The following is a 12,505-nucleotide window of genomic DNA, read 5'->3' as shown; positions in this document are numbered from 1 at the left end:
TAATCCATCTGTAAATAATTTGATCACGTTGAGTAAATATCTAACCTCGGCTTGCAAATTCAGTGTGCCACACAGTTATCGGATTAAAATTATACTTTATGTGGTGAAACATTTAGAATTTCTCTTTTGCACATGTATTCAGTGTGGATCAAAAAATATCTACAGTTAGAAGTTATTGTTTTACAATTCTAAAACCAAATTCTGCTGGCCTTTCATATAAAAACTTCTTTAAAAGGTCAACAATCTTTTCATCACCATGATTCATTTTTCAAAAATAACCCATCTAAAGAACATCTGGTCCAGAACTATAACTCAACTGAAACAAAAGCTATATAAATAAATAATGAGTTACATATTTCACATACTATTTACTGCTGGTTACAGTGTCAACATCCACAAAAAAAGATTTGGCACCAATGGGAATAGTTTGAAGTCACATAAGACACAGCTCAGTACCAGATCCTAGCAGCTCTATGATAGAGCTGACAAATGGCATCTTCTCAACTTTAGATTTCTCAGATTCCAGCCAAAAAAAATGAAAAAGGAGGCAAAGGGAGGGTGACACATCGATCAAGTTTTTGAGCGTCAGTGCTGACTTGAGGTAACGGGACTTGGAGGCCAGGCAGAGGTTGATGTTTAGGGTCAAATAAGACTATTTAAAGAGGACCTTCCCTTTTGGAAGTCATTTCTTTTTTCTTATACCTAACTTGTGATTTTTCGTCAGTTTGACGAAGATGCAGAAAACCGGATAGAGTTTACCTCTGTTGATTATACCAAACATTGATTTTTGATGGTATTTTGCTGCCAAATTCCAGCGAGCCTGCAATTAATGCAGACTTGCTATTTAAGAGCTTCGCCCTACCCACTACGTGGTTTGGGATGGCACTTAATGAGGCGGACCCTCTATGGGAATGCGCAAATGGATGGTTAGTGCTTAGGGCCCGGTTTGGGATTGGGCCCTCAATGAAATATTACAATAGGAGCTGCTGAGCTCAAGAGCGCCACTTACTGGCAAAGAAGAGATATACTTGTAACTATCTCGTTTAACCTCTATGTTACTTTTTATGTTATTCAAACCCTTCTAGACTTTAATTCCTTAGTTAGCAAATGCAGTATAAATTTGATGTGTCACACAGTTTTTTTCTATACCCGCTTGTAAATTCTTACTCACTAGAAAACAGCAATCAATTAACAAGTTTATTTATTTCATAGGTAGAAATATGCAACAAGGGATGCTAGATGGGTTTCTGGGTTTATTTTGCCACCACATATAGAGGAGATGTTAAGGATGTTTACAAGGTTTCTAAAGGTTTTCTATTTGAAGCGTATAAATATTTATCAGTATGATCATCTGTAACAACGAGCTATCAGTATTTTAAGGCATTTTAAACATATTTACTTGGGCTGCCAATATATCTGTAACTTATTTTGGGAAAATACTAATTTATTAGCCACATATGCTTCTGTGGATAAAACTATAAATACTTTTGAAGATATTTATAATAAGTCTTTTCTTTTTTATTAACCATTCTCGCAACTCTTACAACTGTGCACCAACAAAAAAACAAGTTTATTTCTTTAAAGACACTCCTCTCATATCCACATATAAACAATGCAAATGGTCAAGGTCTTATAAACACAACTTCATATTAGATTAATGTGACTTGACTGCTGTAACTTTGCATTGAGTTTGGATTAAAAAAAAGGGAATAAAGCTATTAGGATACTGGCTGGAGATTTCATAATTCCCTTGGCAAAAGTAGGCAACCAGCTTTTCCAAATATAAGCCTTAAATTCTGTGACAAGAGAATAAAAATAGAATAAAAGATAAGGTTATTCTTTTACTGTTGGCATCATCTGATCAACCACTGTCAAAACTATGGTAAATTCGTTCTTTCCTATCTTTAGACTAATGCAGCTTTATTTAGTTAGTACTATTGTTCATTTTGTGAAATAAGGGACAATTATCATTATCTTAGATTTGTTAGCTCGAAATAAGACTATCCACTATGAAGTGATGCATAGTGATACATTATTAAATAGTCTGAGAATTTTTTTTTCTTTTGTTTTTGACCAACAGTTAACCTCCTTGGCTGCTCCTTTGTTATTTCACACATCGATGTTTACCATACAGCTTCATGTCCATATTGAACTGTTATGTCTTCTATATTTTCCAGATGTTTCTAATTAATTTGCATTGTACAATATTTTTCTTCCCTTTCTGAGATGTTTCTCTCGTCTACTTTAAAGCTTAAGTGTTCTTCTGACTTCTTGCTTTTGCCATAAACACACAGTTTCCCCACTGTGGAACAATAAAGATACTTAAATAATATTTTTTTAAAAACCTCAACAGAAAGATTAAGTGTCCTATCCTCAGTATTTACTTTACGGCATGTGACAATGGCTGAAGTGAGTCTGGTTTTGCTCATGATTAGCAAATATTATGCTCTCTGCTTAATGATCTTAGATTCACACAAATGACATTGTCATCAGACCTGTCACATACATAACTCGAAGATTTATTAATGTTAATTACTAATGTAGAAATGCCTTTGAACAATATGTTGAGCCAAACTCTCCAAACATGCCAAGAAAGGAAACATACAACTGATCTTGAACCCGCATCCATTCAGATATAGCGACTATAACAAATAGCAATCACCTCCTCAGCTCTTTAAAGAAGAAAACAGAAATCTTAGCTGTGCTGCTTCTGAGGCTGGACCCCAGGACCAGGAAGAAGCTGGTAACTTCTGTTGGAGCCCTCAGCCGAGTCGCCTTGTTGAACAAAGAGAGCTGGTCCACTGAGCTGGACCACTGTGTGCCCAGATAAGCCTGCCCAGCTTCAAACAAGCAAGTGACCTACTTAGAGGTTCTCTGTTCACAACTTTTCTGCAGACGGGGGACACACTAATGGTCAAACTGACCAAAAATTCATACACACAACCTGAACAGTGCCTGCATAAGTACTCGTATTCTTGTGCTTGTTATCATTTTTTCATCAGTTTATTTTGCTGGGGTTTATGAGGCAAATTCAAAGCATTGAATATTTGTGAAGAAGAAAACAAATGATAGCTGTAGATTTTTTTGAAAATCTGAAAAAAAAACTTGTTCAAAGTAGATGTTGCCTTTACTTTGACGTAGGCCAATGAACACACCAAACAGGTCATGTGTAAGAAGCTGCTCTGGTCAGATGAGACCGAAATGTAACTTTGGGGAAAACATGTGGCATGTTAATCCTGACAAACACAGCAAAACCTCAAAACTGATGTTCTCAAATGCTTTTGTAGACTTTGATAGAGCTTGGGTTATTTAGTAAAAAAGAGAAAAAACAATTATGTAAAGTTAACAGCACCCAGTTGACTTACAGTAAAGAGTTATAGAAATAAAAAGGCGGGACTTAAAGAGGTGCCACACATTTTTTTGAAAATGTTGTTTCTACTTCACTATTGTGCCATACTTTACGATGTTGGTGTATTTCATAAGTCCCTGACAAAATATTTTTATATTTTTGAATATGCTTTGACATGACGTTAATAAATTCAAAATGTATGCATACTTCTTCAAAGCAATTGAAAGTACAAGGATGCCAACATAGTTTAAAGTTACACAATTACCTTTCTCAAGTCAACCTTGCATAAATACAAGAAAATCACAACACCAAACAAATTATCTCATAACTTATGTTTGCTTTTTTCACCTTTTTAGGAATGTTACATTGTAAATGTCTGTCAGGCCGACAGCATGGGCCGTGCAGTAACCATGGCAGCTTGTCAAGCCATTCATGTGCAGTTCAAACTGTTTTCACTTGAGGGAGGATGACAGAGCAGGAGAAGTGTGTTTGTGTTTGTATGCTGCTGCATAAAACATCCTCACACACCATTAGTCATCTACAATGCAACAGAGTTTAAGTTAACTTCGCTGAGTAACAACTTGTAAGAATATAAAAAAATGAAACAATGAACTATGGACTATAGTTTAAGTATGTCAAGGCTTTTATTAAATCTATTTATAGATCTAGTCTCACAGGTGCAAGCTAATTGAAAACACTCATCGTGGGTCTGAGGTGACCTGACACTGTTAGACCTGCAACAATTTTTTGACTCATACTGGAAGCTGTTACCTACTGCCTTAGGCTGCTGAAACCTGATTTTAAATGGCAATATGATTTATCAGGCTGATTAAAATTCAAAAGCATCAGCAATCGAGTGAGAGGATTTAAAGGATAGAGGGAGCAGGAAGGAACAGGAAACTGGCAGCAGTTTTAAACAACTGTGGGACATTGAGTCCCACAGGACAGAGCACAGCCTCTGCCATCTGCAGGGGACTCACAGGCATAAGGGGCCAACACAGTGCACTGTCAGCGCTGTGAAGAAAAAAGGAAAAAAGGAAGAGACTAAAATAATTGAGCAAAGGCTAAAATAATTTCAACATCAACGGTGCTACTAATTGTAAAAGCAAACATTACTCCCCAGGCAGAAGTCCAGAGGGTTTGGCTGGCATAAACTTAACAGACTTTTGTAAACAAAAAGCTCTCTTACTAAAGTGTGCTGCAACATTAGGGATTTATAAAAGGGTGAGGGAGCATGTCCTAAGTGCTCTTTTCTGAACAATAAATGGCAAAATGGCTCTATTGTTTTGATCAAACAAGTTGATGGAACACTATTGTAGAATCACCCATCAGAGATGAACACACAACTTTCCACAAATCCAGTTATCGGTCCATTAAAAACAAAGTCAACAAGGAACATTTTCAACAAAAACACTTTCCCTCACAATGTGACATTAAGGTCTGTAATCAGTTTAAAATTAATCCTTATTCATGCTGCAATAGTGGAACAACCATTAACTGTTCTAAAAGAGTTAGGATAATGATGAAAGTGTAAAATAAAAGAGATAAAAATAACTGCTATGATTTTTACATTATCTTGGACTTTAATATCACCAAAGGCAGTGTGTAGTCAAATTATTTAACCTGTGAAAATTATTTCGAGAAGAAAGAAAATTGCGTCAGTAAAAACTATTGGAGTTATGCTTTGAAAATTTATATTTGAAATTTTCTGAATGTTAAAATCAAAGAAATCTTTAATTGCATAAATATGCACACATCTAGACTGGCAGCAGGTCAGAGCTAAATAGACAGAGAAGCTAAACCATCAGCCATGACTTTGGAACATGTGCTGACTTCGGTTTCAAATTGTCTTCTTGAAAAATGCATGGGTGTACTTGGAAAAGACTTGGTTTTGAAGACAGCATTTGTTCTTCTTAAAGCTTAATGTAATTTTTTAGCATTAAAACTTATATCAAAAAGATGTAGCCTAACTGTTCTACATGAATTTATGCATTTGAAACAGGTCTCAATTAAAAAGGTGTATTTTTCTTCAACTAAGCCAACACTGTTTTGTTTATGGAAAAGCGTTTGGACCACTAATGTCATGTTGGTTTGTAATTTTTTGACCCATATGCAGAATGACATGGAAAACCAGTAAATTGTAACATTGTATTTAATAAAAAGCAACAGGAACCTGGAAACGGAGATCTGCAGACAGTCAGTTGAACTGTCTGGTTGATCAGAGGGGAGAAAACAAGCTGATCAGGAAGGAGTTGGTTGATGAAAACAGACGACTGACTAATTATCTTACTTGAGAGATGAAGGGGAGGTAGCATAGATCTGTAGGGATTTGATTCAACGGGCTTTGCAGACTTTATAAAAATAAATGAACGAGGGTTCCAACACTTTTCCTCAGGTCCATATGCCTTCCAATCAAAAAGATACGGAAAACTCCTTCTGCAACAAGCATCCAAAATCCTTCACACAGCTAAGGCTGGGTGTCTGCCAATGTCTTGAGTGGGTGAAGAGGGACTGGAAGGAGGGCAAGAAACACCTTAAAGGGTGGACTCCTGTCCCACAGGACTTCACAAGGAAATCTGTGAAGGTGAAAAACATGCTTAGTTAGGATCTGAGCTGTGTCAAGGGAAGATGGAATTTGACGAAGAATGAGGCGGCAGGCTTTGGAGAAGCGGTCAGGTATAGTGAGGATGGTGGTGAAATCCTTAGATGATGGTAGTCCAGTAACAAAATGAGACCACAGACGTTTAGTAACAGGCAATGGTTGAAGAAGACTATTGGGAGGCTGGTGACTAGGTTTGTTGCGGGCACACACTGGACAGGTTACAAAATAACTTTTAACATTAAATAATGTAGACCACCCGATATTTTGTCTAGGGAGTGCAAGAGTTTGGTTGATTCTAGGATGGCAGGAGAATTTTTGCTGTGTGGATCCAGTGAATGAGGTGGGACCTAATGAAGCTGGAACATAAACCCGGTTCGGAAGTCCAGTGCCAGGGTCCGTTAAGATCACCGAGCTTCCAGGACTTGGTCGTATATTTCCCACAATAAGACCCCCAGAATGCAGGAAGGTTGAATGACGGTTGAAATATTGGGTTTCTGATCACCGGAGTATTGCCTAAACAGGGGATAAGTTTCATGTTTTTTAAGCCTGGAAGGTAAAATATGACAAAGTTAAAATGGGAAAAGAACAGAGACCAACATGATTGTCATGGTTTTAGACGTTTTGCTTCTTGTAGATAGGTCAGATTCTTGTAGTCAGTCCACACAATACCTCAAACTAGTTTTGCCACTCTGCAAAAACTATTTTTATGGTTAAGGTTTTTTTTTTTACATTTATGAAACACAAGTTATACCATTTATTACAATTCACTCAATCAGTTCTCCCCATTATATAAGAAAAAAAAGCATTTGTGAAATGAGCCACATTTACACAAATGCTAATTAATCTGACATGTCTTCTTCGGGACATAGAAAACCAATTTTGTTCAAATCTGTCCTGCTTCTTCTGTTACCTTCCTGCAAAGCGGATAGTTAAGAGTTCTCCATTGGCCACATCCTATTTTAATTCTGCTTGAGACAAATGGCGAGAAAAGAAGGCACATGGATGAAGTTTATTATCCTCAGAGGAAATTTGAGAAAGGACTGCACCAACCCCTAAATCACGTGCATCAACTTCAAGGACATACTGCTTCTCTGGATCTGGCTGAATCAGAATCTGGGAATTCGCAAACATTTTCTTGAGCTCTGAAAAAGCCTTTTTGGCTTTATGTGACTAAATGAAAGGTCTTTTGGGGGAGGTAAGGCTAGTGAGGGATTTAGCAGTTTGACCCTAGTTTTTAATAAATCTGCAGTGGAAGTTGGTGAATCCTAAAAAACGTAGCTGCCTCCAAGTTGAGGGAGTAGGCCAATTGAGAATGGCTGGGACCTTCTCTGGATTGGTCTTCACCTGCCCCCTCTCAAAAATGTGTGCCAATAAGATGATTGATGTGGTATGAAACTCCCACATCTCAGCTTTGACAATGAGTTTGTTCTCTAGAAGATGTTGGAGAACTTGACAGACACGGATATTATATTTGGATAAGTTCCTGAAGAAAATCAGAATGTCATCTAGGTAAACAAATAAGAACTGATTTGAGTCCCTTGTGTACTCTGGAAGACTGCAGGTGCGTTTGTGAGACCAAAAGGGATTACCAGACACTCAAAATTACCAAGGCATGCCTTGAATGCAGTCTTCTATTTGTCTCCTTCTCTGATTCTGACCAGGTGGTAGGCATTTTGGAGAACCAAATTGGTGAAGAAATGTGAGTCATGAACCGGCTCAAAAGCTGCTGAGAGAAAGGACTATTTATTTTTCACAGTAATCTGGTTGTAATCAATGCAAGGTCATAGCGATCCATCCTTTTTCCAGACAAAGAAAAATCCTGTTCCAACAGGTGAGGTAGAGTTATGGATAATTCCAGCAGGTAGCTACTCATTTATGTACTTCTCCATACTTTCTTTCCAAGGCTTGGACAGGTTATGAGAGTTCCTTAGACTTGCTAAAAAGAAGATGAAGGTCAGGATACTCAAGTAGAACCTGAGAGAGGTCTACTGCATTTTCTTGTTCTTGAGAATTTAAGACTGGAGACATGACAGACTGTAGACAGTTTCATAGACATGGTTACTCCATGACTAAACTGAATTGTTTTTCCATTTCAGGTGAGGATTAAGAAGGGTGAGCCAAAAGTACCCTAAAACAATGTAGGTTTGGGGTGGAGAGAACAGGACATTTTTTCTTCTTCAATATGATTGCCTGACACCAGAAGTTTAACTCTTTCCATTCTGTGCATGATCACAGGCAGAGGACCTCAATCTAGAGCTGAGACATGAAGTAGTTTATGTAGTTGTGCAACAGGAATAAGTAATTGTTTAGCTAGATTGTTATACATAAGGTTTTTTTTCACGACCAGAATCGATCAAAGCAAAAGAGGGAAATGGTTGATTCAGTAGGAGAGAGCAGAGTAATGTCATGTGGAAGGATCTGTTCTTAAAACTGCCCACTGGTCCTTTCCATAACAGTGGGCCCTTGTTTGGACAGGAAGAAATCATCACTCTTACCGAGATACAGGCAGAGTGCAGTTTTCATCCGACGTTGTCATTCCTCAGGTGACAACCGGGTACGACATTGGTTCCTTTAGCTCTGGCCTGGAAGAGTCAGAACTTTGTGAATGATCTGGAAGATGAGATTGGGGAAGAGGTAAATTATTCCGTTGTTTTGCCCGAGTTCTCTCTTGAAATCTGTTGTGAATGCGAACAGCCAGACCAATTTCTTGTTTCCTCTAGACAAAAGGATATTCCTGGTTTAGGTCTTGGGCTGGAATACCCCCATGGGTAATCAACCGGCAAAGAGAGATCCTTCATCTCCTCATAACGCACTGAAAAGTTTTCTCAGGAGTGCAGCAACACGGTTGGGCGGAGCCATCAGCAAAGACTTAGATTTTATTTTGTCATTTTGTGCACGAAGTGTAAACAAAAAGAAATCTCTTTAAGTATAGCTCTCTAGACTATTTCAGTGCAGGTAAGCAGCAAAAAAACAACATTGTGATGAAAAAAAAAAGTGAAAGATCCTTCTTCTTGTCAAAGATCCTCTCTTTGACAGGAAGCTCACTTACACCACAAAAACTGCAAAACCCAGAGGCAACTAATCTAAATACAAAAATTCACATTTCAGCTTTGCAATGGTTTATCTCTAAAGTCTGTTAGTTCACAGATGCCAAAGGCCCCTCTGGACGCCGCAAAGTTATTATCAAGTATTGCCATATTTTTTAAAAAGGGGTTCTTTATGGATAGGGTTATAGTTTCTATACTGCTCATAATAGAATAAAAGTTGTACAATTTATGCTCTTCTACTGGATCAGGATTTCTCATGTCTCTTTATGCTTCAGTTTTATAGTTAGCGAAATAGAGATTACACTTATTGCACTATAAACTTTCTATACATGTCTGCTAATGCTAAAATAATTTCCTGAATCTATCACAAAGTAGGTCCTGATGCATTAACTGGAGATATTTAGAGCATTTGGTGTACTAATTGAGTAAATCTACAATAGTGCAAGCAGGATATTGGCATAACATAACCACCCCAAGGACTGTGGTGGGTAGGTGCAGATGATAATCTACAGTTTACCTGGTCCTTACAGATGGCAGCTTTTTTGATAAATGTTTTTGTTTCGCAGTATGATGAAACAAAAACACAGACAGCCATTACTCTCCTACTAAACAGAAATGTGCAAACTAAGAGCATGTAGGGTATGGTATTTCCAGTCATACTGCAGATGACAAAAAAAATAAAAAAGCTTGTTATACATTAAATATAGCAAGACAAATGCAGTGAGGAACAACAGAGTATAATCAGCGATGACAAATAACTTGTAGGAAGGATTCAGTAAGAAAAAACAAAGAAAACGGGATGAAACAGAAGCAGAGACAGAGGTAATAAGCCGAGGCCATGAGGGAAACAATGCCGCAGTTTCTCCTGACTGCAGAGAGCCTTCTGTGATTTTGTGTCTCACATTTATATATGTAAGGCTGCAGTTATGTTGAAAGCAGGCAATTCATTTCTGGCTTTTGCCAATTTACAGGTGTAATCAGCACATCTGAAGTCCCTGTTATTTTTGAGGAACTGTTAAACAGCCAGTAAGTCAAATAAAAGTATACCCTCAGCATCTGATGCTTTAATGCAAATCAGATAGGAAAACTATTATTCATGCAGCAGAGGCCTGGGAGCTGCAATATTTAAAATTGAGCTTAAAATAGCCCAGAGAGACATTAGGGAAGTTTTCCCTTGGATTTGTGCACAAAGATGAGACCAAGTACTGGAATATTGCTGGAAGTACATCAAAACTCTACATTAATTTGTTTTCTTTTTCCTTTTTTGAGTATGCATGTGTGTTTTAATTTGTTTGCACTGACAAAAACATCCTAAAAGGGAAAAAAAAGCTCCATATACTGATGCTAAAAAATCTGAATTTTTCTTGGTAATTTTCATTAAGATATTTTAAGATGCATGAGATGCATGCATGCTTACTCCTTCAATCGGACTGTCCAGCACTAACAAGAGGCTAGTGGCCACGTGCGGCCAGAAATCTCTGCCTCAAGCCTGCTATCAGGATCTTAGTGTTGCTACAGCTGCAGCTGCAGGCTGTGAATGCACATCTGTGTCTGAGCACTTGTACGTGCGTGTGTGGAGATTTAAGTCACACCAAATGTCATACCAAGAGCAAATATCCATACACTGGGACCCTAGCCAAATCCTTACAAATCTCCCACCCCCCCTTGCTGTCACACACACAAACATGTGCAAGCTGTTCTGATTTCTTTCTTACACTTGCCTTGAAAAATAAAATACAGAATTAAGACACTCTCCTGCATTCAGCTTTGTAAATATTTAAGATGAAACCACATTTCAGTTACAGTATCAATATGTAATATAGAAAGCAAGTCAGCATTTATGACTTAAATTAAAGTCTCACAAATATCAGAATACTAAGAGGGTTTTTTGTTTACTTTGGGCAGCAGGAACCACATTACAAACCGTGTATGCATCAAATGATGTTTATTACTGTTCACACTGCTGCACAAACACTATTAAATAACGAAATAATGAATCACGATTCATCAGATTCTGGTAAATAGATTACTGGAAAACAACGACTTATTTAACTAATTCATTTAAAGTAAATTGTTTTGATGATTTATTAATTGATTTATTAAGACTGTGGCACTGTTAGCCATCTATTTTACAATAATTAAAAGACAGAAGTGTAAAATTCTCTGCTATGTTTGAGATGTTAAAATTACAGCCTGTTGATCACAGGTGTGGCCAAAAACACCCAAAACAACTACAACAATAACTTATTATAGTGTAACATAGAATTTATATAACCTATATTATTATACGTGTTTTACTTGTCTTTACATTAAAGTCACAAGTTGATTAAATATTCCTATATTCATTACAAAGCAGAGAGTTGCACAGTGCACTGATTAGCTTTTGCAAAAACATCAGTCTGAAATATATACATATGGTTGTCTTTATGGTCCTACAGTGTGAACATTTTGTTGTAAAATGTCATTAGCCGTGGCCAACAACCATACAAAATATAACCAAAATTTTCTCATTAAATTCATCACCTTACAGCTCAACAGATGGTTGCTTAAAACAACAGCTTACTTTCCCTGCTAATTAAATGAGATGAAATAAAAATATATGTGACTTGAAAATAAAAACAAAACTGTCTGAATCAGGCTTAAACCTGAATTTTTAGCATTTATTAAATTAAATAGGAATACATGTGCAACAGCTATTTAATTTAAATGTCGTTCACACACCTATACAGAGCTTTACAGCAGGACAAGACCAGTCTCTTCCATGTAGAGGAGCATGTGATGCCAACAGATGGCTGCTGAGTATAAAGGAACTTGTAGATGTCAATGAACTGAAAACAGATTAACTGAGGAGAGACTAAGGTTTACCAGTGTTTATACACTACAGAGTAATTAAGGACCATGGAGAGAAAACCCAATGCTTGCAGTTAGTAAAAATACAAAATTCTTAAACTATAATTGGCATAGGGCATCTAATTCATCCCATGAAGGACTAAGAAAGCATATCCAAACCCACAACCTGCTGTCTATAGAACACCGATAGGAAGATTGGTTCCCTTCTAAGACATGTAAGATAGAGAGGAGACAATAGATTTAAGAAGGACAGAGAATAATATAGACAAGGGCTTCAGGGAAATCTAGAGCTCCTGTGGGGAAAGAAAAGGTTCTTGTGAACTGAAATGGAAAGAAGGAAGCGGGACACACGTTGCCCAAACTGCTCTCTATCTTTTTTTTTTTGCACTGCTCCTCTGTAATTCATCTCTAAAAATACCAGGCTAAAAAAAAAAAAAAAAAAAAAAAAAAAATACCAGGCTAGAGGAAGGGGAGGGGCACAGGGGTGGGGGGGTTGAGGCGGGGGATAGAGAAGATAAAAGGAGGGATGATGGAGCATTTTGGCAAAACAGGAACAGAAAAGAAAGTGAAACAAAGTCCACCTGGTTGTGGGATTCTTTTTCCATGTGAAATGATGAAGAGGCAGGGAAACATGCAAGCAGGAACGCCGGGAAGAGA

The 12,505-nt window shown here is 37.4% G+C and overlaps 1 protein-coding gene across 12 annotated transcripts in view; it reads right to left on the bottom strand.

The window, feature by feature from the left end:
- gramd1bb (GRAM domain containing 1Bb) overlaps positions 1-12,505 on the bottom strand; it is a 198,231-nt gene that overhangs the window by 62,561 nt on the left and 123,165 nt on the right. The gene's annotated exons all lie outside the window — the stretch shown is intronic.

Source organism: Cyprinodon tularosa, unplaced genomic scaffold (genome assembly GCF_016077235.1).
Source record: "Cyprinodon tularosa strain WSP-4 unplaced genomic scaffold, ASM1607723v1 ctg215, whole genome shotgun sequence".
NCBI lineage: Eukaryota > Metazoa > Chordata > Actinopteri > Cyprinodontiformes > Cyprinodontidae > Cyprinodon > Cyprinodon tularosa.
This window is presented reverse-complemented; position numbering and strand designations above follow the sequence as displayed.